Genomic DNA, 27,539 nt, shown 5'->3' with positions numbered 1-27,539 from the left:
CTGGGAACAAGAACATGGGAATAGGTACTTGCTTGAGAGATGATCCTAAGAAGCACAAATGAAAAAGAGCTGAAAAAGAAACAGAAAGAAACACAAATAGGTGTGTGTTAATAAGTGGGTTTCCATTTTAGGCAATTGGAGCTCAAAATGGGGACTCTCTGAGAAACCATGTAGAACATCCTTCTGAATTGTTCCACAAGAAGATGGAGAGATGGGCATTTATTCACCAACCTCCACCTGTCCACACTCACCATCGGGTGAAGGTTCACCCTTGAAGCAGTCATTCTCAAGAATTTCAATTGTAACTGCCCCTAGTCAGCAAGCTTCCGTGGGGTTAGAATTAGCCCTCACACAGCAAAGGAGAGAGATGCAGTGTTTAGAGTGAAATGCTACTGACATGCCAAGAACCATTTTCTATAGCCACAGGTGAATTCAGAGGTGGACCTAATGAAGAGGGACCAACTGTGGACACACATTTAGGTAAGTTGTCAAACTTCTGAAGACTTTTGTTTCTGTAGCCCCTGATATGAAGAATGAAGCAGGTGCTAACTGGAGACTTGAGATAAGGATGGAGAAGTAGGGAGAGGAGATATCATTGAACATCTCACAGACCATGTTAATGCTTGCAATTTATTTTGTATTATTATAAAGAAAGTCCTTCAGAATGGTTTTAATATAATAGCATGTAAAATTTTCAATTTGCATCTTGGATAATTGTCTTAGATTGCAAACATCATCCTTAACTGAAAAATAACATAAATTTAGCTATTTTATTGAACGTGATTTAAAAATGGGTCTTGGTGCACACATGGAGATCTGAGATTTGGCAAAGGAAAAAAGAATTAGATTCTGTATTATAATTTAGTTCAAACCAAACTTACATTTGAACATATTTTGAATTTCTGAAAGACTAAGTAAATCACAGTATTTTTTATAGCATGGAGTAAAATTTACATATTTTTACATTTTATGAAATTGTATCACTCTATCATGATGTCACATGCTGAATAAAATGCAAAGATGCACCACCTACATTAATGAATGAGTGCTTTTAGGGCCACATGTTATGCATAATAACTGATGAATGCAAGCAATCTATCTTTTCAATTTTTATTATAATCATATGCTATTTTATTTTTCCAGTCTTATTGGGACATAATTAACATATTGCATTATATAAGTGTAAGGTGTACAAGTTGATTTGATACACTTATATATTGTAAAATGATTATGACCACAGCATTAAGTAACACCTTTATCACCTCACAAAACTTCCATTTCGTTTTTGTGATAAGAACATTTAAAACCTTCTTTCCTGGCAACTTTCAAGTACAAGTACAGTATTATTAACTATAATCTCCATGCCATATATTAGATCCCCACAACTTACTTATCATATAACTGAAAGTTTGAACCCTTTGACCAACATTTCCCCATTTCTTCCAACACCTCGCCCTTGGTAACCTCTATTCTACTCTGTTTCTATGAGTTGGACTTTTTAGATTCCACATATAGCTGATACCATACAGTATTTGTCTAGGATAAGATAGTTTCATAATAATATTCTAGGTGTACATATTTCTATTTGTCCCCAGACAGTGGAGACACTGCATAGAAACAAGTGCAAGAAAAACAAAACAAAACAAAACAAAAACTAAATTACTTAACTCCGGACAGTATAGCATCAGTTACAGGATTTAATACTGATTTACACCAACAATTTTATAAAATTAATGAATCAGTAATTGCTTTAAAAATATTTTTTTTTATTTTTTATTTTTTTAAATTTTTTTTTTCAACGTTTATTTATTTTTGGGACAGAGAGAGACAGAGCATGAACGGGGGAGGGGCAGAGAGAGAGGGAGACACAGAATCGGAAACAGGCTCCAGGCTCTGAGCCATCAGCCCAGAGCCCGACGCGGGGCTCGAACTCCCGGACCGCGAGATCGTGACCTGGCTGAAGTCGGACGCTTAACCGACTGCGCCACCCAGGCGCCCCTAAAAATATTTTTTAAAACAGAGGAATGATTTTTAAAGAGTGTTACCAAGTTATTTAATTTAGTATTTTGAACTTCAGTTGACAATCCCTTTAATAACACTATTTTCTATTTTATAAAAATTCTATTTATTGCTTTCTAATCTTAAATGCACGTCCTTTGACAGAGGAAGATACTACTTTCTCTGTATTTCCCATCACCATTTTTAAGGTGCGTATTAACCACACTGACTAATTTCTTAGGATAGATATAACTTATGTGAGGAATTCATACATAAATCAGTTAGAATAAAGCTGAACATGTTTCCTAAAACATATTTAGTCCTATAAGACTACTCGTGTATTTGATTATATTATATTTAATATCTAAAATAGCTGTTGTTGATTTCCTTAAAAATGTTATTTCACTTATATGTGTGAGTGTGGTGTGTGTATGTATGTGCCTTGGAATATGTGTTAATGTGTATGTTATGTGTACCTATGGAGAGGTACACACTATTATTACTTTGGAAGATATTTCACTTTTTGGATATCTCTCATAGCTTTTTAAACTTCTAAGTTGATATTATTTTCATTGATTAATTGTTGAGAACCATATAAATACTAGCCTTTAACCATGAAAGACATCTATTTCCTAATTTCCCATGATGTGGAGGAAGAAGTTGTTGTCTGAATCTGCCAACTTAGAGGCAGTACATGTGGCTTAGATAGAATACAGAGATTCCCAAATGTATGGACTTAGGTAGCTTAGCACAGTCCCTGATACAGCGTTCATGAGAAGGAAAGGGAGCTTCCTTTATAAAGATTCTTCCTGGGGCGCCTGGGTGGCGCAGTCGGTTGGGCGTCCGACTTCAGCCAGGTCACGATCTCGCGGTCCGTGAGTTCGAGTCCCGCGTCGGGCTCTGGGCTGATGGCTCAGAGCCTGGAGCCTGTTTCCGATTCTGTGTCTCCCTCTCTCTCTGACCCTCCCCCGTTCATGCTCTGTCTCTCTCTGTCCCAAAAATAAATAAACGTTGAAAAAAAAAAATTAAAAAAAAAAAAAAAAGATTCTTCCTTTAGGAATATCAGGGCAATTAACCACCTAGACAAAGTTCAAACATAGTTTCTCTATATAAAGTACGTATAAAGTAATGTAAAGGCCTTTGACACACAAACACAAGTACAGATTGCAATGTCAAAGCATTGTGTGACATTAAAAAAATTAATCTCACTAAACTATAGCATTTCCCAGGCCTGTAATTTATGATCTGAACTGTGCTGTCCCAACGACAAACAAAAGCACACTGAAGTGTTCCTACCTTAAATTGTTCAAGTAATTTTTTAAAATAATATAACTGCTTGTCTTTTCTCTGTCATTTTTGGACAAATTAAAATTTCTTATTTCTACTATATTCCTTAGTGCTTACACCCTTAGATTCAAAGAGGAAAACTACCACACAATCATTATTCTTTTCCACTGCTATTTTTTTTTAATCATTCAGGCTTTCTTAATCATTTTTTGTAAGAAGCCTTACTGCTTTTAGTCCAATATTCTAATGTAAATAATTTGTAATTTTTGCAGGAAGTTTGGACCCTACGAAGATTTAAATAGTGAGGAGTCTGTGTCTGATTCCACTGAGATCAATATTTATAGAGCATACTTTGCTTTGTTCATCTTCCTGCAGTAAAACTATCCAAACCCCTCAGAATAGTCCATTTATCCATTAAATGTTCAAAGATGTATCTCACTTACCAACTAATTGATTATATAAAATACACTCTAACTATGCACCTTTCTCTAAATACTTATTTTCCAGAATTTCTGACTCCCAGGATTATCCTTTTCTCAGTGCAGGGTACCACCACACTACCTCCTACCCACCACCTGATCAATCTAGGAGAGCAGAAGGGAGCCTCTAGGATGGTTGGAAAAGAAAAACCGGAACTCTTTTTAGCATATTAACATACGAAAGTTAATGCTAAGTGGCCAAACAAACTTAGGTATGGTAAGATATATTTGCCTGCTATTTGTTTCATTTTAAAGTTGGATTGGGAAAAAATATATATATCTTTTTTCCTTCCCCTCCCACCTGGGATTGCTAAAGCCCATTAAACCCTTCCAGTACCTGATGGGACTGACATAGGCCAGAGGCTGAGAAAAGAACAAGTCAGATCTTGGGGGAGACTGGAGGAATTAAGAGGAGAGTTGAGAAGGGAGAAAGGTGGACCCTGGGTTCTCTTTTATGCCCACAGAGTGGATAGACAACAAACTGATTGCCAAATATGTATACATGTGGCATATGGATATATAATTTTATTAAATAAAAATGGAGATCAAGAAGTTGCATCTTTTGTACATCAACAGGCCAACCATTTTGCATATATTTTTACATTCAGTCTCCAAATAGCATTGAAAAAAAAAAGCATTATAATCAGATGAACAGTGTGCTCTTGAGAAAGGTTATATCACATACCCTAAGTCAGCTTGTAACTAAAGGAGTGAGAATTTTTACAATAGTCTCTCCAGCTCGACTAATTGCTTGGATTCAAACTCTTTAAAAAGATTTTTTTGGTAGATAAACTTAAAGTTATTAAAATTTTCTTATGTCATAAAAGTGTTATTTCCTAAAGGCAATAATTTTAATTTTCTTTCTTTTCCCCAAATCCCACTCCATTCAGATCTATTTCATTTGTACCAATGAAATTACCAATATGATTTTGCTAGGCTAGCATGTTTAAATGCAAGTTAAATGACTTGGAATTAAAAGATATTCATGAACATTTCCTGAGGTATTTTAAAATTGCATAAACTTTCAGTTCTTTATGGGTTTGTGAGAAGGTATCATATTCACCAAGCTGTGCTCTGTTTTTATTAGAAAAACAAAATTTCTTCTTTCTCACCTTTCACATTAAAAAAAAATGTTCTTCTTAAAGATTGCCATTGTCCCCTATGTCCTGTTTTTCCAAAGACTTTGTAAAAAATGCTGACGCAACAGGGACAATACTTGGGTAAATCCTATAGGCAATAAATAAATATAAAATTGTTCATTTGCTTCTTACCACTCACAAGGTCCAGGGGTTGCCTGTAACTGCCAGCTTCTGATGGTAACAAGTCCTGACATAGACAAAGTCATGCTGAAATAATCTATGTAATTCTAGAAATCCTACTTTATTTTCTGATTCTGTTACCTTAAATCCTTTGCAAAAGAGTTTTTTTTTATATCAGGAAATAGTTAAAGCGATTTCAAAACACCTTTGAAATTAATCATAAATGCATGCATAGCTTTGATATCCTGCTCTATACAAATCTTAAACAATAATCTTTATGTAATTATCAAGTTTTAAAACTAAACTTCCCGATATCTTCCAAACTAATATTTCCTTTGGTCATTGCCCAAATTGTCAGTTGACTATTCCTAATATCTGTATATTTGACATCCAATGAATTAATCTTTTATGTTTGATCGTGTGAGTTTTCCCATCTTAGAGCAATGCAGATCGCAAGTTATAACATACTATAAGCAGAATCAGCTATATAATTTGTGTAGCTCAGGGAAAAATAAAATTAAGTGCTTCTTACTAAAAAATTATTAAGAATTTCAAGATGGCAACATCAGAGCATTAAATCAAGTGCAGATGCCCACTGAGCACGGGGCTGCTGCAAAGGTCATATTGTCCAAGGAACCAAACCCTCTTTTAAAAATTTTAGTTCCTTGACTTGTCATCACATTTTTTCCTAGTAATAGCCTATATTCCAGGCATCCTATAAATAGTCCTATTGAAAAAAAAAGATATACTAATTCCACCCATAAATAAAAATTAAATTAATAAAAACATAATTCTAATATAATTTTTATAGATTTTGAAGGTATCATTGAAACATACCTCCCAATAAGTAAACTCTAAGAATTGGTAATATAAAGAACTGAAACAAACACTATGATCTATCAAACTTATTTTCAGCTTTAGAACTTATAAAAATAACTGGCATTTAGGAAATATTGGCATTTAGGAAAATGCCTTTTTTGTTGTTGTCATTATACTAGTGAATCTTTCTAGGGTTCTGTACATGTTATTTCTTACATTTCAGGCTGGCCACATGGATATTATTTTCTATCAGAGTATACCTAATGCATACAATGAAGATTATGACTCTTGATCTTGTCTTGTCCTTCTCATCTGCTGTCCCAATGTATATTTTTCATATGCCAGGATGCATATGGACCATTTGGATGATTTATTCCAAACTAGTCATTCTCCATTATTTCTTATTACATAATTGGTATATTCAGTATAAAACAAAATATGAAAAACATGAAAAATCAATAAATTACCCATAATTTTACTCCAAGTTATTAAGTTTTAATATTGGGTTATGGCCTTCCATTGTTTTTTAAAAAGGAGAGTATATTATACAGATTTCTTTTGTGTGTGTGTGTGGGGGGGTGTTGGTGAAATATTTTCTGTACATCATTTCATTTGGTTCTCATACCAACCTTGAGAAGTAGGCATTTTTATGATGAGGAAACAGAAGCTCTGAGATATTAAGTGGCTTTCCTAGGTTGTTCAGTTAGTTACTGCTGAAGCCAGACTTCAACCTGAGAGTTTAGAGTGCTATTTTCACTGTACTTGACAGGCCTTACCTATTCCCCTGCACTCTGAACTACATACTGCCACTCTAATTTCTCTATAATTGTTTATTTTCTTAGTAGTTTTAAAAATGTTTTTTTAAATTTATTATTATTATTATTTTTAATTAAAATTCAAGTTAGTGGGACACCTGGGTGGCTCTGTCAGTTAAGTGTCTGACTCTGGTTTCAGCTCAGGTCATGATCTCATGGTTTCTTGAGTTTGAGCCCCACATTGGGCTCTGAGCTTACAGTGCAGGGCCTGCTTGGGATTTTCTCTCCCTCTCACTCTGCCCCTCTTCTGCTCATGCTGTCTCTCTGAAAAATAAATAAATAAACTTTAAAATAAAATAAAATAAAATAAAATAAAATAAATCCAAGTTAGTTAACATACAGTGTAGTCTTGGCTTCAAAAGTAGAACCCAGTGATTCATCTCTTAGATATGACATCCTGTGTTCATCTTAACAAGTGCCTTCCTTAATGCCCATCACCCATTTAGCCCATCTCCCTACCCACCTTTCCTCCAGCAACTCTCAGTTTGTTCTCTGTATTTAAGAGTCTCTTCTGGTTTGCCTCCCTCTCTGTTTTCATCTTATTTTTCCTTCCCTTCCCCTTTGTTCATCTGTTGTGTTTCTCAAATTCCACATGTGAGTGAAATCATATATCTGTTTCCCTCTGACTGACTTAATTCGCTTAGCTTAATTACCCTCCAGCTCCACCCACACTGTTGTAAATGGCAAGATTTCATTCTTTTTTTAAAAACCTTTTTCATTAAAAATATATCAGGGACAATTTTTCTAAATCAATAAATATAGTTATATATATTTTAACATTTGTATTTCAGTCCATTATATAGTTGAGGAGGAATTCACACAACTCATCTCTGTTGCTGGAGAGTAAGGACCTTGGTCAACTACATTTTCCAGGCCTTTCTTTCTCAATATCTTTCTGACAAAGGTGTTATTATGTCTTATCTTTTCAGTTCCAGCATTGCTTATTCAACTATTGTTTACTTTGTAAGAAAGCTATTGCATTGTTTTTTAACTGCAGGGTTTCTTGTTTGTTTGTTTGTTTCTGTATATAATGCCAATTCTCACTTTTGGCTTTTGGTCATGCTTCACTCAACTGTAACTCCAGCCCATTCAGACTCCTGTTCTTAACTGACTCTGTGGGAAGGTCCCAGGAACAAACCAGTCATGCACAGAAAAGCACTCATGAAGACGGAACAGTAAGTGCAAAGGCTCAATGAGTGTGTAAGGTCATCAGCTGAGAATAAGGTACAGGGAGGAAGTAATGTGACATTTTAATAATAAATGAAAAGAAGCTTAAGAAATAAACTCTTACTATGAATCAAGATGGGGATGTGGATGATTGGGTGAGATCAGGAAGTAACATAGATCTTTGGGGTTGATAAGACTAAGAAATTGAGAAGTCATAATATTGTGCAAATCATTTTCATGGGTACTGACATCTCTAAGAATGATGACAAGAACACTGAATGGTAGAAGGGTGTCAGAATTAGATTTGGCTGTTAAACCAGACTCCAAGGCTTATACTTACATCTCACAGGCAGAATGTAGTTATGTTCCTACATCGTAGAATAAAAGAATTCTCATACTAAGAAGGAAAGGGAGAGCTGAGGTAAGATAGCTCCTTGTCTCTATCTTTACTATTAAAAACTATGAAACTTTTTTACTGTGAAACTTCAGAAGAGTCTTCTACACAGTTATCTTTAAATTTAATGAAACAAATTTGAAGTACTGGTTTGTATCTTAATATTGTTTTATTTCTACTTCAAAGCTAATGCCTGAAATGTGGTGGATGATCAATACTTGTTTTTGAGCAAATCAATGAAAAAAATTACTAGATGATTATTGTTTATCAAGCATGAAAAATCTCTACTTCAAATTTCTAGCACTCTGGAAATTCACAGAACAGTGTTCCTACACAGTCCACGTACATAGAAAATAGCTTGGACAGTGGACAGAGCATAGAGAAACTAGGTTAAATGTTAACTCTGTTACTAACACCTAGTATGACCAAAGGCAAGTTCTTTAACCTCAGAGAGGCTGTTTCCTTCTCTTCCATATTCCATATCTGGGCTCTACACTCAGACTAATATGTATGATTAAAAAACAAAACAAAAAACAAGTGTATAATGTTGCTTTCTCATATCACTGGTTTTGAGTCTGTGTTATAGATATCTAAAAGATTTAGTAGATAGTGATTTCTACACATTTTTCTATCTGCAGGCTATGTGGGAATCATTGATCAAAGATTTAATATTTTCAGAAATATGATAAGATTGATTTTATGGCCTCTTATGTTTCAGTAGAGATATGAGGCTAGTTCTAGCCAATGGGTTGTGAGCAGAAGGAAACTATGGTCTGGGCATTGAATGGCAGGACAGAACCCTCAAATTTTCTCTTGTTCTTTCTTATAACACATGGTAGGCATAAGATGGCCTTAAAGCTCCTGCTGCTAGTATACATTCCATGTACAATCCCCTCTCCCTTGAAGTGGAGAAGATCCACTGAGATATCACTCTTGTGATTGGGTTACAGTATATGGAAAATCTGAAGAGATTTTACAGATACAATTAACATCCCTAATCAGTTGACTTTGAATTAAAAAAAATTATTCTGGCCAGGCTTGATTTAATCAGGGAATCCCTTAAAAGAGAAATTCTCCTGCTTACCTTAAGAGAGTGAGCTGACATGTTGTCTGTGAGTGGGGTAAGTGGTAAAGAACTATGAGTGACTCTTAGAACCTGAGAGCAAACCCTGAGTAGCAGTCAACAACCATAAGTAGACCTCTGTCCTACATCCACAAAGAACTGAATTCTGCCAACAACCATGTGATTTTGGATGAGGACCATGGTTCCATAAAGAATGCTGACTGCCATTTTTTGATATGATGGGAGAATACCCAGCTAGATTGTGCCCAGGCCCTGACCCACAAAAAACTATAAGATAATAAATGTACATTGTTTTAAGTGTTATTTTAGGCCATTGAGCTTGTGGTAATTTTTTACAAAGCAATAAAAAAAAAAACCCTAACACATAAGCAGCAATATTTACAAGATTGCTGTTATAGATTAGTTTCCTGAACTAAGATTATGTATGTATACAGTTCTCTTGCTAAACAACAGTGCACATATAAGGAGAACAAAAGCTAAAACTTTGTTTCCTTAAATACTGATACTTAGGGGCTTTTTCTCCCTTCCTTCCTTCCTTCCTTCCTTCCTTCCTTCCTTCCTTCCTTCCTTCCTTCTTTCCTTCCTTCCTTCCTTCCTTCCTTCCTTCCTTCCTTCCTTCCTATCTTTCTTTTTTTCACAGCCTAAGATAGCCTATCTTAACTGATGCAAATTTGGCACTGAAAGACAAGTGCTATAATAACAAAACATATTTTGCATTGCTATAAGAAATTTGCCTAGTAGTGAGGAAACTGTTATTAGAGATTAGAAAGATATTCATCCATGATATACAATGGAGAAATACATGATGATAAAGCTGTAAAATGTGCAATGCAGATAATCTTCTGACCTTGTCACTTTAGGGAATGTGTTTGGAAAATAGAATATTAGTAATGTGTGCTAGCTATCATTGGCTGCATTTGAGAAATACAAAGAAGAGATGAAGAAATGCATTAAAAAATAACTGGCCAGTTTGTAAGCAGAAACGAGAGAGCATAGAGAGGATCCAAAAATGTAAGGAATTATAGGATTGGAAAAAGCAATTGCTTCTCAATCCCGAGCAATAAAAGATATTATTGAGAAATTCCTCAAACAACAAAGGTTGATTAAAACTCAGCCGTGCAGCAAGAATGCAATCAATGGTTTGGCTGTCACATCCATTGTTAAAACTACTTGATGGATTAAGGTGATAGAAGGTATATTCATTTCATTGGACAAAATAGTTCAGGGAACGAGTCTAAGGGTACAACTCTCCCACTGTGCCTGAAGAGGCTCAAGGTTCCTATAGTTAAACCAAGAGAGATACATTAACTCTGGATATAGCTTATGGTTCACGGGACTGGCTGGAATCAAACAGATTTGAAGCTAACTTCTTGAGAGAGTTATCCTGCCAAAGTTACCACTAAGCCTAGGCTAAAAAATATCTGTGCTTATTTGAAGTCCTCAGCTTTCTATAGATGAGAGGTAGGCTAAGAAAGCAGATCAGTCCCTAATGACATCAAAGTTTTCAATACCCTCTTCAGAAGTGCCAGAATAATAGAAGAGAGAAGATATCTTTGGAGAAAGAGCTAAGGATCTAAGAGGCCAATGACCAGAATTTCCTGACATTGGAATCAGGGCGCAACTGAGATATGCTTGCCACAAACAGTATAGGGTCTTCTTGGAGCTTTTGACCATGGGATTTCAGAATTGCTCTGGACCATTAACATCCTTTCCTTTTTTTACTACTTGTGAATGGGAGTGCTTACTTTGATAGTCCTGTTTTGTTTTGCTTTGTTTTCAATCACTGTAGATTTTTTGGAAGTGGGCATACAGTTTTCTGATATATCTGTGGATCAAGAGAGGATCACAACTGGACCTGCTGTAGTGACTACTGCTCATCACTTAGAGATCATGGGTTTGAGGGATGGGTCTTGACTTTATGGAATTTTAGGGTTATCTCCTTTTGGAAGGAAGGAAATGTCTTTTGCCTTGAAAACAAAAATGAACCAAGTTGATAGGCATAAAGTGGACTGTCTGGCATTGATGTTGTTCACTAAATATTTCTGTCTCTCTTCATTCCAGTTTTACAGTAGTATTGTATTTCCTAGGTTACTGTTGCTACATGCAGTCATATAACTAGCTAGGGGCAATAAATTGTGAATAGAAGTGGCATATGTCATTCTAAGGCTGAACATTTAATTGATAGTGAAACCAAATTCAGAACTCTCTGTATCCTCCCAGATTCAGACATAAATATGGTATACTTCTATCCTCAGTAGTAACTGGAAACTTCTGGAAGGAGAGATCACAAGTAAACTAGAAAATTCAAAATTGGGGATGATGGAACTATAAAGATAAGGAGAGATATTGGGAATGACGAAGAAAAAATAAACAGGAACACAAAAACTGCAAAAAAAGGGGAAAGAAAAGAATTCACTAGGAGGGAAGGGGTGGTTGGAGGTGGTAAATAAATAGTGGTCAGGCAATATTTCCAGATACTAGGACCAGTTGTGACGGGGGTGGCTCTATTGGTAAGGAACCTAGGGTGATGGTGATAAGCTGAGTCCCATATTGTGCCCCTTGATAGACATGTAGTGCAAGCTAAAATGATCTCATTTTAGGTTTCAATCACTGTGATTTGGGAATTACCTGTTGCCACAATGTAACTTCATCAATCCTGAGAGAAACAAAAAGGAAGTCTCAATCACTTCCCAAATATATCATATAGGGAAAGATATCAGAAGATGTGCTCATTAGTTAGAATCCTTCAAAATTTGATAGAATGGAATTTTGATATTTAATTTTAAATTTGTTTTCACACGAAATTATTGCTATCATCTGGTTAAAAGTTCTACAGTGAAATAACTCTTAAATATTATTACATTTAAATGAAGGGGAAGTTGGTGGTGCCAGAATTAACATAGAAACTGCTTGTTAATGTAAGTGATTCTATTTATAATGTTAAGAGAGATTAGCTTAAATATCCCATTTTAACTGCAATGTAAGTTGAAGTGCTGAAAGTTAAAATTACATGTTTTGAATGAATTTACCTATGAATTAAGTCTACTACTCATAGGAAATGTTTCAGCAATTTATCAAAAATCACATGAATATTCATTATAAGTTTACTTCTACTAAAAACCTTAATTGTGCCAACATCTTTATGATGATGTGATTGTGATGAAGAACCAACATAACATCATTTTATTTGTCACCAGAGAAAACCTATGTTTGTCTAATCAAGAAGTTTCAAGGCAAAAATAATTTTTAGAAACTACATAAAGGAAAGATCATGGTAGTTGAGTTGGAATAAAGCATTTTTGGAAAGAATACCATCTTCCTCAGTTAAATTCTTATAAAAATCATGCTTTAGTGATTTACTTTTTATTTAGTATAGGATATTTAAAAAGTATAAAATTTATTATATTGCAACTTAGAAGTAATGCAGCTTGATAAATAAGGGACTCTATTAACTAGGCCTATCTATCATCATCTGGCTTAGTGACCTTGAGATGGTAATTTAACCTCTTTTTTTTCCCCTTTAAACCTTGGTAAATGGGATGGTTTTAAACAATTTTTACCTGGGTGTATAAGTAGCATTCTGAAAGAAGGAAAGAAAGAAAGAAAGAAAGAAAGAAAGAAAGAAAGAAAGAAAGAAAGAAAGAAAGAAGTAAAGAGAAGAGAAGAGAAAGGAAAAAAAAAGAAGAGGAGTCAAACTAGATCTTACACAAGTTCAAAGAACTAGATCCAGGGTTGAGGATAATAATGGATGGTTTTACAAGTGATATAGAAGAGCCAGGTGAAGAGATGAATGTAAAGTGACAGCAACAGAAGCAGATCCATCAGAATTGGGAGACCCACATTTGGAATTCTAACTACACCACACTAGTTCTTATCTAGCTGTAGGTAATAACACTATGAACTTCTCTTCTCAGACACATGTAGAAACCTCTAAGTAGAGGGATACTAGAGAGGATTAAAAGCAAAAACCTCCACAACTTTACACTGGATGTAATGTAGTAATGTGGGTGGGGGTAACAGAACAGGAATGATGAAGAAAAAAAAAATACAACAGGGAAAGGACAAGAAAGAGAATAAAATTGAACAGGAGATAAGGAAGGTGCCTAGTCAGATAATTTTGGAGCTCTTTTGAGAGGGTATCCGTTGTTAGTACTTATGCTGCCAAATTGTTCTATCCACTTTTTATTTCATTTAATGTAGAAACAGTTGACAGTGTTTGAAATCACTGGAAATAAGGTCTTCAGAAATTAAGATCTACTGAAAGGATAGATTTGTCTTGGAAATTTTATCCATAAAAAGGAGATGGAGAACATGACTATTAAAAGTATTGAATAGTATTTTGTTTCTGAAGGTTGACACTAAATGATTCTCACGGGGAAGAAAAAACTGTGGGGAGGGGAAGAGGCGATATAATTACTTCAAAGAATCCTGTGATTACTTTTATAATTTTAGTGAAAGTCTTTCAGTGAAAGACATTTTTGGATGGGAAATATGACAAGGAAAAATGGGAATAACCACCCAAAAGGTGCTTTTCACTTAGAAAAAGAAACTGGTGAAGATGTAGGAAATAGTCAAAGATATATTAAGGGGGTCTCTACACACTGAGAACAATGTGCAGTATGTAGAGTATGCTAAGCAAGAAGAATAAAGATTAAGAGTACTTTAGGCTTTGTACTTAAAGGAAGAGTAATAGTGTATAACCTTGTATTTTTGTGGGAAGGAAGCTATCATAGCCATGCACATTGTCAGAGACAATATGTAAAATGTGGATAGGCAGTGCTAAGAAAGTCAAGTGCCCAGAATTAAATGAAATAAAAATCTCTAAGAATAAATTTTACCTAGATGAATGAGAAGAATAAATTTAGGATTCTAAGAGAAGGAACTGTAAATGATTATAATAGTAATACCTGTAAGATAGATACAATACCTCTCATTTATTGATACATACAGCTTAGTAGTCAGGAGAGGGCTCTGTGGAGTCCCACTGGCATATATACCGTGGCTGTGACAAATACACCTTGGTTATGACTGTTGTCAAATTGCTTAACTTCTCTAGGCCTTGTTTCCTTACCTATAACATTAGGATGCAAATATTATTTTCATAAGATCATAAGAATTAAAATTGCAGTTCCTAGCACATAGCAAATATTCAAAATATGTTAGCCAAGTATGACAGAGAACTTGTTTATATACATTTAAAAATATTTTAAGGGGCGCCTGGGTGGCGCAGTCGGTTAGGCGTCCGACTTCAGCCAGGTCACGATCTCGCGGTCCGTGATTTCGAGCCCCGCCTCGGGCTCTGGGCTGATGGCTCAGAGCCTGGAGCCTGTTTCCGATTCTGTGTCTCCCTCTCTCTCTGCCCCTCCCCCATTCATGCTCTGTCTCTCTCTGTCCCAAAAATAAATAAACGTTGAAAAAAAAATTTAAAAATAAAAAAAAAATATTTTAAGATATCACCTAATATGTTTTCCTTTCTCACTAAGTGTTATTTTGAGGAATGAGGAGTTAGACAGGTAGCGAGCATTTTAATTATTTGGTCATTTAGCCATTAAGGCTAAGCCAAGAGGAAGGATGAAGGGGTTAGAAGAAACTACCTAGAACAAAACAACCCATTGTCAGTGTGGTAAATGATTTACCTTTGCTCAGGGAGAGATGTGAACTTTGCCCTTTTATCATGAAAGGTAATCTCAAAACCCTTGGGATGTTTTATTAGATAAAAGTGTTTTTGTTTACCTGAAGATCTTAAATTATGCCAAGTAGTATAAAAATGTGATATATGGTGGAGACTTTGGGTCATCTATTATCAGCTCAAACTCCAGAGAGCCTAGAAAGTGAGGTCAGCTATATAAACAGTCCACCATGTCTATATGACCAAGCCCCAAGACTATGGACACCAAGGCTTGGGTGAACTTCCCTTGTTGACAATTTGATTATCACACATTGTGCTGGAAAAGTTAGCACTGTTTATAACTCCACTGGAAGAGGACAACTGGAAGCTCCATGCTTAGAACTTCCCTTGACGGTCTCATGTGTCTCTTCCCTTGTTTGATTTTAATCTGTATTTTTGCACTATAATAAACTATAATTGTGGGTATAACAACTTTCAGTGAGTTATATGAGTCCTTCTAGTGGGTTATCAAACCTCAGGGTGGTTTTAAGGAGCCCAAAGTTGCATTTGGTGTCAGAAGTGAGGGTTGTCTTTGGAATCCCTGAATTCACTACTGATGCCAGAAATGAGGGTAGCTGGAGAACTGTTCTCTAAAGTTATACATTCTCATTAAAGTGGTTTTTGGAGGGTGGTTTTAAAGTTAGGGTTTTTAAAAATTCATTTATTTAGCTATTTACCATTATATCAAGCAAATAGGAAAGGTGAAAAAGGGTAGAAGAGAATGTCTATAATGAAGAAGACTTTGTCCAGTTTCAGGTTTTAAATTAGACACTAGACTTTTTAGATCTAGAGAGAAAAAGCCAAGATTTGAGAATATGGAAAGGGTTTCTTTAAAACTCCCATAGTTAAGCTTTTCATTTTCTCACACTAAATCTGTCCCTGCCTATCTTCTTCATCTTAATAAGTGTCATTGGAGGCTCTCTATTTCCTGAAAGCAAAATCTTGGCGTTATCCTTGATTCCTCTCTTACCTTCATTTTTCACAACACATCCAACACTAAGTTCTATCGGCCCTATTTACAAAACATAATCTGTATTTGTTTACTTCTTTATGGTTTCATTACCTCCAAATTGAATGAAAACCTCATATTTCCATCTTCAAGAACTACACAAAGCTTCCCAACTGCTTCTGTTTTCACCCTCCACCTCAGTTATTCTCTGAGCCAGTTTGTTCTTGAAGTAAGATCCATGGACTTCAGGGAGACCATGAGATTTTCAGACTCAGCGTGTCTTTGAGGTCAAAACCATTTTTATCATGATACTAACATATTATTTGCCTTTTTCACTGTGAGAGCATTTGTACAGGTGATGCAAAAGCGATGGTGGGTAAACAGCTGGTGTATTAGCACAAATGGAGGCAATGACATAAGACTATACTGCTGGTCGTTATGTTTGTCACCAACAGAGTTACAGTTAAAAAAAAGTCAGTTTAATTTACAAATACCCTTGATAAACTGGAAAAATATTAAATTTATTAAACTTCAGCTTATAAATTCATGACTTTTAAATATCTGTGTGACGTACATACAAAACATTTTTGTTACATTCAAAGGTATGATAGTTGTATGAGGTAAAACTTACTCAACTGTTGGTGATGTGAGATGAATTAGCAGCTTCTGACTCATAGAATATTTTTACTTGAGAGAATCATAGAAAAACTGAAGTTATTTAGTCATAGGTATTCCCTAAAATGAACTAAACAAGATTTTCACTTCAAGGAGAACTGATAGTGTTTATTGCCAATTATAAAATTTTATCTTTCAAGAGAAAAGTCAGAAGTTTACAAAACTGAATCTACTACCATGAGTTTAACAACTTCCCAATACTTAAACACTTGTCTGGTAAAGTCAGTGGTGATACTAATAAGTATGACTTAAAAAAATGTTTGATTAAATGTGTCAAGAAGAAGAGATGCATAGCTCATGCAACTATATCTTTTTATTGAATAATGTTTGTTCTATCAAATTATGCATGGTAAAGTGTTCATTTTAAATGTGAGATAAATCAAGATATTTTACAGGAGCTAAGTATGAAAAGTTCACTAATGGTTTCAAAATGCACATTGAAACTAACTTTGAAGGAACTATCACTTGCAAGTTTGGTATGGTATGAGAGAGGAATATCCACAGAAATCTGATAGGGCTATTAAAATATTCCCCTAATTTATGGGATGCCTGGGTAGCTCAGTCAGTTAAGCGTTCAACTCTTGATTTTGGCTCAGATCATGATCTCATGATCAAGCCCAGCATCAGGCTCTGTGATCACAGCACTAAGCCTGCTTGGGATTCTCTCTCTCCCTCTTTCTCTGCCCTTCCCTGCTCGCTCTCTCTCTCTCGCTCTCTCTCTCAAAAATAAATAAATAAATAACATAAAGTAATAAAATAACATAAAATAATGGATTACTCCTCCCTTTTATAACTATATATTTATGGGAGGTAAGATTTGTTTTTCATATAATTAAACCCAAAAGTACATTTCAATAGATTTAATGCAGAAGCATATATAAAAATATAGCTCTTACATTAAGACGGACTTTGAAATGATTTGTAACAATGTAAATCAATGTTAATATTTTCATTCTTTTTATGGTTTAAAAAATTTAGTTACTTTCAATAAAAAATTGTTGTTGTTGACATGTAATTTTTTATTGTCTTTAAGTTAATTAATAAATAACATCACATTACTTAGTTTTAACTTCTATTGTAACTATCAATAGATATGCACTATGCAAACAAAAGCTCTTTGAGGTACTCAAAAGTTTTAATAATTTAACCAAACACTGAGACCGAAATCTTTAAGAATCACTTGTACAGGCACTAGCTAGACTGATATTTTAAGATATCATCCCCTCCACTGACTTCTCATTGCATCTAAATAAGATCTAAATACTTTCCCCCAACTTACAGTCTAATATGCTCTGACTGCTGCAAAATTTCAATAAACTTTCCCCCTTACTCATTACAATTCAGCCACTCTGGTCTTCTTTTCTGCCTGGAATGTTCCTCTCCATCATTTCTACATGGCTAGTTCTTTCTTGTGATTAAAATATCAGATTAATGTCACCATTACAGGAAATCTTCCCTGACTCCTCAATATAATGTAATTGTTTGACAATGGTTACTTTATATGTATTTACCCTGGTATAAGTATATGCAAAGTACTTAATAATTTGTGATATTTTCTTTATTTGTACTATTTTGAAATTGTATATTAATCTGTCTCCAGCCTCTAAAAAGTAAGTTATATCAGAGCAGGGATCTTGCCTGTATCATTTATCACTTAGTCCTTAGGTATAAAACAGTTCTGGGTGATGGTAGATGCTCAATGTATTTTTGATAAATAAGTAAATGACAGCTTGTGCAATTAGCTACATTTAATTAGACAACATTTCAGAAAAAAACATTTCATTTTTCAGGGAAAATTTTAAAGAAGTCCACAGGATAAAATAAAACTTGGTATTGTGTTGAGGTATGTTTAAGAGAGAGCATAAAAATGAGAACATGAAAATAAGGGCAAGACAGACAACATGAAAAAGAGGGAGAACAAGAAAGAGAACTTTTGAAATACAATTCTCTCATTCCCACCTTGGAATCTAAACTTGAGGTAGTGGATGGCTGGAAGGATGTAAATAGTTTGAGGGAATCCAAAAATAATAGTTTGTGAGCAATTTTCACTTCTTTTATCTCCCTCCCTTCTTCTTTCCTTCCTTCTTTCTTTCATTTTTTGCAAGTTTCTCAGAAAATTCTCATGTTTGGCATGGTACTGAGTTCAGATGGCGAAGAAAAGTAGCACAGGAACTGCCGAGGAAGATGATTGGTCCCAAGGACAATTTCACAGAATCTTGTACTATATCAGATGGTACAGAGCAATCAGCTGAGAATTCTTCATTTGATTCTCATAAGTAACAAAATGATGGAATAGAAATATTTGAAGCAGGGACAAGGGAGCATTTCAGGACCAAGGATAGTGAGAAGGCTTGTGCTTGGCACTGGAATGTGTCAGGATTCTAACAAAATATCCAGCCCTGACAAAGAGTAACTGAGCAGATACTTAGCAGAGGTTACTCAGTGAGCAGGTAGATCCTTTCATACTAAAATTCCTTAAGGTGTAAGCTACTTTAGCACATTGTTCAGCTACCTGTTTCTGTCTTTGTAAAGTTTTTGGCTCCAGTAACCTTTTTTTTTCTTTCATATTGCACACTTGATAAGAAATTAAAATTTTATTTTGGTATTTTAGTATTTCTCTTGTTTTCATTTTGGGATGATTGGTCCAGTACATAGTCACCATAGTGATGGGAATGGAAGAGGAAAACAACTTTTTCATGATGTTTGATTGTGACGGAAGGCCATGTCATAGTCGCTGAAGGAGACATTTAAGTAGGTGAATGTCAGGCATCAAGGAATGAAGAAACACATATACAGTAGTCAGAGAAGACCAACACACGCAAAGATAAAAATGCTTCATCTAACGGTATTGTTTATGAACAAAGACTTTTAGAGCTTTTGGGGGAAATTTTTCTGCTGATTTTTGTTATGTATGAGAAGAAGATGGAATGATTAGCACAATGATACAAGGTGTGTTAACAGTAGCATTTACACTGGAAGAGGGAGGCCATCCAAATTGCAGTTTCTGACATTATTCAACATTGACTTAAAGAATTCTTACAAAAGTTCTGCTACACAGGTTGACCAGAATGTCAGAGGTCAAGATTTACTAAGCACAGTGGTACATCACAAGGGGCCATAAAATTATATACTATTTGTTGAACTTTGGGGAAATAAATAGAAATATGAAGAAAGTTTAGAACAATTGTTCTGATTTTTATAAAAAGAATGCACTATTGGTCAAGGACGTCAAGATTGTTTTTCTTATTATTATGCAACAATAGACATTTCCAAAAGCAAACTGCTGGAAGAAAGAAAAATATATTATGCTTAAAATACTCTTCATAGGTTTAGAGAGGGAAATGAGGAAAAAGCTTTAAAAAATGAGAAGAATGAAATGGCTGCCAACATAATCCCTTACAGTATTGAAGGCCAAAATCTCCCCCTCACAAAGACTTATTGCTGTGTGCATGATATTAATGTAAGATGAGAACAGGTCAGCAGGAAATTTCAGATACATCTGAGTAGTTTATTTTTTTGACACATCTGAGTAGTTTAGACATATATGTATGTGTCAGAGAATCTGGACAGAGAGTTAGAGAAAAGAATGTTTAAATAGGAGAAACATTAAAATTCAAGAACATTGAGGGAGTAAGCATAGTGTTTTGAGTCACAAAAACTTTACACACATTTTGGCAAAGAAGAATTTATTTTTAAAAGTGGGAAACAAATGCTAAAAGATGAATATGCAAAGGTTGGGTTGGGAAGTTTTCACCAGAAACCTAGATAAGATATCACATATTTACTGTTCCTAATTTTATTTTGCAACAGTTGAAGAGCAGTTTCCAGAGAAAGCATTGATAATTTAGCTAACAAATCCCATTTAATTAGCCGACAGATTAAAAAAAAAAGACAAAAAAAATGAGGTAACTCATATTTCCTATAAAAAGAAGTAACTCTAGATTACTAACAAAGATTATCTCCTTGCTCAAACTTTAGTCAGGCTCCTCTGAACACTTTTTAACTAGGCCTTATCCTTGGGCCTTGTCTTTAGTTGGCCTACTCTGGTTTTAGCAAGAATCCTGCTAAGTCAGTTTAGTGAGAATCATCCCCACCCTTGATATCTGATCAAACTGTTCATCCCCCACCCTTGATATCTGGTCTTCTGGCCTGCCTTCAGCAAGAATTCTGTTAAACTGGGTTAGCAAACATCCTCCTACCCTTATTATCTCTTAGTAATTTTCCATCCACTGATGCCCCTCATTCTGGTCATTAGTTATAAATTCTTGCTTGTCCTTGTATTCGGAATTGAGCCCCATTTTTATTCTCTATTGCAATAGTATTGACATTCATAGCAATAGTCCTGAAAAAAGTCTTCCTTGTCATTTTAACAAGTGTCAGAATAATTTCTTTCTTTAACATATACAACTCTGTAATCACATAATACTCTTTCATTAAAATAAAGAAGACAAATGATAAGGTAAGTTGATAAGTTGATGGGTAGGGAGCTTTCAAATTCACTGCTCATATGGAGAAAGTATGGGGAAGAGAGTATTGTGCAGAAGAGAGATTTTCTATAATGTACAGGGATGACCTATGAAAAGGACATTTCAGATTGGAGGATAAAGGTCAAAAGCCTGGTAGGGATAACCTAGAAATAATATTAGACAAATGTCAGCATTCTATTGAAATAAATGAAGTGAGGTGAAGCCAATGGATGAGGTCACAAAAAAAGGAAGCATCACAACATTGCAGGCCCATAGTGGAATGCTTTCTCTGGGAAACTCCTAAGTTAAATCCATAAGTGAAGATCTAAACTAGCAGCATATAAATAAATAAATAAATAAATAAATAGCGGCATTTCACTCATGAGGAATAAAGTAATGCCATAAATATTTTTAAAGGCATAGACACCACCTCCAGAGTTTAATTCAGTGTCTGAATTACAGTTTATCATTTATCACATGGTATGACAGTACCTTACAAGTGAATTCAGAAACCACTGTCACTTAAAAGAAATTTAATAAAGTATTTGAGAGTTTTTGCCAATTAATTGTCTTGACCTTTGAAACTGAGAATTTAAGTATCATATCTGTTTTCAGTATTCTCTTCTTGCTTATGAATATTCAATCATTTAACTCCAATTCCTCTCGTGCACAGGTTGCATTGCTGAATAATTTTATGATATGCATTGTGATCCATCATATATTTTGAGCACCTGCATAATATTTTCATGAACTTTAAACTTTTAAAGTATGTTGATAACAGTGAGAACTTGCAATTCTGTTTTTCCATATAACTCCCAGGAGGCACATATTCTGAGTAATGGATCATTTATGAAAGAACAAAAATAAATTTACATTTAAAAGAAAACAATGACAATAATAGGGAAAAAGCCTCAGAATAAGCTTGAAATTCTTTAGTTTTATGTCCCAAGTCCTTTGTGACTTACTTTTCCTTCTTTCTGCCTCACTTTCTGCTTTCAGAAATACCTTCCTTACACAACTCTCATACCAAACACCGCAGTTCTTTGTAAGTTGTCTCCTCTTTGTGCGTGTGCTCTTATAGCTGCTGTTCTCTGCCTAGAACACACCTACCGCTGTCTTCAACTGCATACTAATTGTTCACATACAAGTGGTTGGCCCCAACAAAGACTAAATACGTGATTTTCTTTTCTTTAATGAGCATAGTTGTCAATTATACCACAGAATAAGCAGCTACAGAAAATCACCTTATAATTATGGAAGGTCACCTTTTAGGAGAATTGTACCCTTTGTCATTACAGAAGACAGAATCTCTGACTACAGGGTCAAGGGTGCCAATTGTTTTAGAAGAATGATCGGTTTGACTTAAGGTAGGGTTATCAGTTTTGTAAGGAGCAGACACCCTATCTAACCACAACTTAGTATTATTGAGGCATTCTTGTCTTTCATATAGTGATTTCATATATGAATAATGAACTAAAATAGAGATTGTGCTCAAGACAAAGAGATGTTGTCTTTATTGAGCTAGGTGCTTGCAAATTATTGTTTCCTTAGGAATCCTACACAATGTTCTCATTAAGTAGATATATCAGTAGAATGCAGGATTCAGTCATGGCCCCTTATTATGAGAATAATATTCCCTCTAAATTCATATGCTGAAGTCCTAATCCTCAGCAACTGAGAATGTGTCTATATTTGGATATAGGGCTTTAAAAGGGGTAATGAAGGTTAAATGAAGTCATGTAGGTGGGACTTTATCCAACATGACTGCTCTGTTTATATAAGAAAATGTCAGACACACACATGCACAGAGGAAAGACTAAGAAAAGACAGAAGAAAGAAGAAAGCCATCCTCAAGCCCAAGAAAAAAAGAAATCAATCCCACTGACACCTTAATCTTGGATTTCTAGGCTCCAGAACTGTGACACAATAAATTTCTATTGTGTAAGCGCATCCAGTCTGTAGTACCTTGTTACGGTAGCCCTAGCAAACCAATACACTTCTGTACCACAAACCTAACACTTTGGTAAGGTTTCACTGGAGTAAGCAGCAATCGCCTGCCCTAGGAAGATGCCATAGCATTCTCCCCATTTCTGAGGTACCTCATTTAAGTAAGAGTACTTTGGTACTCAATGGCCCTGATAACATACAACCTGAATCTCTTCAACCACCTGCCCATGAAGCAACAGAGAGTTGAACGATCTCAGGTCTAATTAGTACCCAAGGGTCCTAATTATATGTGAATCCTTCCTTAAGGGTTATATGAGTGGAAAACTTTCTCCTATGATTCCCTAACACCAAAAGGGGAATCTGCTTTAGTACATGTGGACTTTGGAGGAGCCAGGAAATTTGCCATGCCAGGTTCTCTTCTTGCAGACCATCATTCAGCATTTAGTTTCCTTTTTCTTGTAGTCAACTCACCTATACGGAAGTTATCTTGACCAGACTTCTCTCCAGAGACTTGAAGCCTTAAAAGACACACAAAACACAAAATGGAGGGAGTTATTGCTACTGATCTACTGGACTTCTTACAATAACTAGAATGTATAAGCTTACCTGATAACACTCCCAGAATATATTGGCATGGCACTATTTTATCCACTCAAGCTGTTTAGGAAGACGGTCTAGTTACATACCTTAGCCCTGGATGACTCTTTAACACAAGCTCTATGAGGCCAAGAACTGTGTCTTTCACCCCAAGATTTGTTGCCAAGGTGTGGCATAAGACAGCCCGACACATAATCTACTTTAAATACATAAAGGTAATAATCTAAATATCTAAGGAACAAAATATTGTTCTTTGTTTTAGGTAGGATATAATTCTTACACATATAATTTTGCATAAAATCGAGTATGAACTGGTTATAATGGTTAATATCTATAGAAATGTTTAAACCACTTTGAAGAAGACAAAAGAAATTCTAGCTTTGAACTGATAAGAACTCTATTTGTGTTTTTTGGAAAAGAACTGTACCTGTGAGATTGAAGGAAGAAACAGGGAAAGGCTTTGGAAAGCATAATGGAATTTACTTTCAGTAGAGGGTACTGGCCCTTGGTGGGTACTGTATACCTTTACTGGGACCGTTTAAGGCCTTTCCACTGCTAAGGCTCAGGCTGGCTTCTCAGATCCCATTAAACCTCTGTCCTTCATTCTTGTTTTATGCTAGAACATACATTCCAGAGTCTCACGTCCTATTAAAATGGTCTCCAGAGATGAAGTGCAATCCTTTTCCCTATGAAGTGCGATCCTATTGTTATATAAATAAGCCAAAGATGGCCTCTGCGTATTAGCACCTATGTTGCTTATTTCTGGAAGATTCAGCCTGCCAGTGCCAAACTCAAATTTTTACATATCCAGTTACTTAAAAATAGCTGAAACAAGCAGATTTTTAGCCATTTAGAGCATGCCTGCTTTGCATACCCTGCAAAACCTCACCTCCCCCATCTGCTAGCAATAGAGAAGTTATTCCCAGGCCATAAAGACCTCATTCCCAGGCCATAAAGACCCCACATTGCTGTTGCTACCCTTCTGGGGCTTTCTGACCCAGAGTCTCCTCAGCATGCTGCTGAGTGACATCACCTACACTCATTAGCCTCCTCTGTGATCCTTCTTTCCCATGGGAGTTCCCTTGCTCTCCTACCCTTCGAGATCATGGCTCCTCACTGTAAGCGTCTGGATAGTTTTATGCCATGAGAGACTTCACTTCTCTGTCTTGGACACAACCATGTCCGAGCACCCCTCAACAAACCTTGCTGTGTGATAACTGCCTCTTGTGGTCATGTGGAAACGTGTGCTCTCAAATCCCTCAAAACCCCTACACCTATTCAATTTCATCTTTTTCTTTTTCAATCTTCGTTAAGTGTTTAAAAGCAAAATAGATTAAATTTTCCACCTTTCCAACAAGACATGTGTTGCAATTAGATAGGTATAGCTCATATGATACTGGGAAGCTGTGAGCTTTGGCATCAAATCAGATGGTATAGAAGAGGTTTTATTAACAAGGTGAGCCATTTCTCCAGGGCTCTAGTCTTCCCCTCTCTCTCTATATGGCCAGCTTGGGATTTCTCAGATGCAACCCAGGCCAATGGCTACAGCTAAACTGTTCTACGTGGGCTCATCTTACTGAGACTTGCATATTCTGCAAGGTGGCCCAAGTAACCAATAAGTGAGGTTCTGAAAGAGTCATCAGGGCTAAGACCAGAGTGGAATTTTCCACTGATCAAGTTTAATAAAAGTTCTTCATTAATAGAACATTTTTTGACGGACATTAGCAGGAGCAAAAGGAATGGATGACAGGACAGTGGGAGCTGCACATCAGAGATGGCTTGCTGCTGTCAAGTATACCTTGCTTAAGTAGAAAAAAAAAGGTAAAAACTTTTTTTTAAAGATATATGTGCAAAAGTTACAAAGTCTCTAGTGTTTTTGTAACTCTTCCAATCTTGATCCATGACTGAAAATTTCCGACCTATTTCTACGGTGTTAATCAGAGATTAGAAATTTGTGGATACTATCATTCTAAAGTGTATCTGTCCACAGTTCTCCACTACAATCTCATCTGTTATGAAACATATTCTGACCTTTTCCCTCTCGACTATCCTTTTTAAGCAATCGGTCTGTAGACCGCAGAGCTTCTTTATGAGGACATGTAGATTGAGAAGCATCCATTTCTGCAGGCATAGCCCACACACAACCAATTGATGTGTTTATCCATAAGAAGATAACACTTATTTGAAAATAGCATTTTGGGGGGGGGAATCTATGATGCAATATGGAAAATTACACACATGTGTATATAAATATACACACATATACATGTTTATTAAAAAGCAGAATAGTTGTTCTTAATAATGGTGTACTTTGCCATGAGACTTCTTCTCTGACTATAGTCAAGGAAAGGCTTCATAAAGATTATGTGAGTGGAGTTTCAATAGATCTTTCAAAGAGACAGGAGGAACTATTGGAAGAAAGGAATCAGACATAGATGAATAAAACCAAAATGATGTTTAGGAAAAGGCTGAGTAGCTCAGGCCACCTGGAGCAAATAGTGCATGCATGGGAGTAGCTGGAGATAGGTCTGGCAATGTGGTTTTAGGTTGAGAAGGTTATTGAGCTCAATCATACAATTGTAAAATACAAAGAAATATAAATGGTAGACACTGTTCATAAAAACAAAGTGAAATTTGAAAGAATTTTATGCATTTTAGCCATATATATGAATTCAGAAGCTATATTTTTCACACAATTTATTTTAACAACCTTTTCCAGTGCCCACCAGTGTAGTGCACAGCTTAATGAATATTTATTGCGGGACTAAAATTTTTCCTGCAGTACTTCCAAACTTAAGGTCCATATGTATTAATTTTCCATTCCTTTTGCACCCTATATTTTACTAAATATTCCCTATGTGGAATATATGTGAATCTAGCCATATATGGAGACATAACCTGCATCTTCTTGTGACTCTAAAAGGCAGAACTTTAACCAATGGTGGATTTGCAAAGAGACATATTTTGCATAGAACTTTTTGATGAATAAAGCTGATTGTAATACAATTATGAACAGTGCAACAATAATGAGCCTTTCACAATTAGTTTTCACAGAATTTAAGCAAGTTTATTAGGTGATTTCCTAGGCTTTTCCTAATCCAAAGTGAAAATCCAAAAAGAAATCCAAATAGGACTTCTTTTTTTTAGTCTTTTGACTGTTCTAAATACAGAATGCTTAAACAGGACCTAATTCCATTGATTCCTGTTTTACAGTCTCCAGATTATACCATGTTAAATTCATAATCTGTTCTGTGAGTGTGAGGAGTAAATTATTCCTTGAAATGAGTGTTAATTGCCAGAGACAAGAAGTAATCACCAAATTTCTCAACATATGCATTATTCTTCATTGTAATTTTGGAGATTAAAGAGCAAAAAGTCATATCCTAAACAAATTTATTTCCCATACTGTGCACTTTCTTTTTCAAGAACAATCTTAATATGTACAGACTCAAGACCATCTATGCCTTTGGGTAAATTTATAAATATTAAGAAAAAGTCATAAAAGTCAATTCGCTAATTTTGATTACCTACTACCATGCTTGCAGAGGTGCTATTTGATGATCTGGAAAGTAGGAAGGCACTTTAAGGAGTAAGAGGATTGTGACAGGGCATGAAATACAGTAGGGAGAGGTAGGGACTGAAGCAGAGACGAAAAATTCACCATTGCTGCTTGATCTTGACTTGCAAGTAACTCTACTAATTGCTGTTCATTTATCAGGCTTGCCAGGAAATGCTGGCTCTAGTATAGACCTCATGGGTTACTTCTTTCCCCACACTCACCCAGAGGCAAACAAGGAAGGGCAGAATCAGAAGGAATGACAGAACTTTCCATGTGCCTGGGAGGTCTGGAGGCTCTGAACAGCTTGAGCAAAAATACTGAAGTACTTGTGTAAGCAGTAGCCATCCTTTTAACATTTGCAACTTTTGTAAAAGGA

General features: G+C 35.5%; 1 long non-coding RNA gene across 1 annotated transcript; it reads right to left on the bottom strand.

The window, feature by feature from the left end:
• Positions 1-27,498, bottom strand: LOC124510495 (uncharacterized). The gene is made up of 3 exons (XR_006961714.1): positions 27,385-27,498; positions 23,479-23,525; positions 1-69 (listed from the first exon to the last, which is right to left on the bottom strand). It is a non-coding gene; the product is annotated as an uncharacterized LOC124510495 (long non-coding RNA).
• Between the last annotated feature and the right edge of the window lie 41 nt (positions 27,499-27,539).

The sequence above is a fragment of the Lynx rufus genome, unplaced genomic scaffold (genome assembly GCF_022079265.1).
Source record: "Lynx rufus isolate CCGP_SWC_20201006 ecotype Redwood Valley unplaced genomic scaffold, mLynRuf1.p SCAF_15, whole genome shotgun sequence".
Taxonomy (NCBI): Eukaryota; Metazoa; Chordata; class Mammalia; order Carnivora; family Felidae; genus Lynx; species Lynx rufus.
The sequence above is the reverse complement of the archived record's forward strand: the minus strand, read 5'-3'. Positions and strand labels throughout refer to the sequence as shown.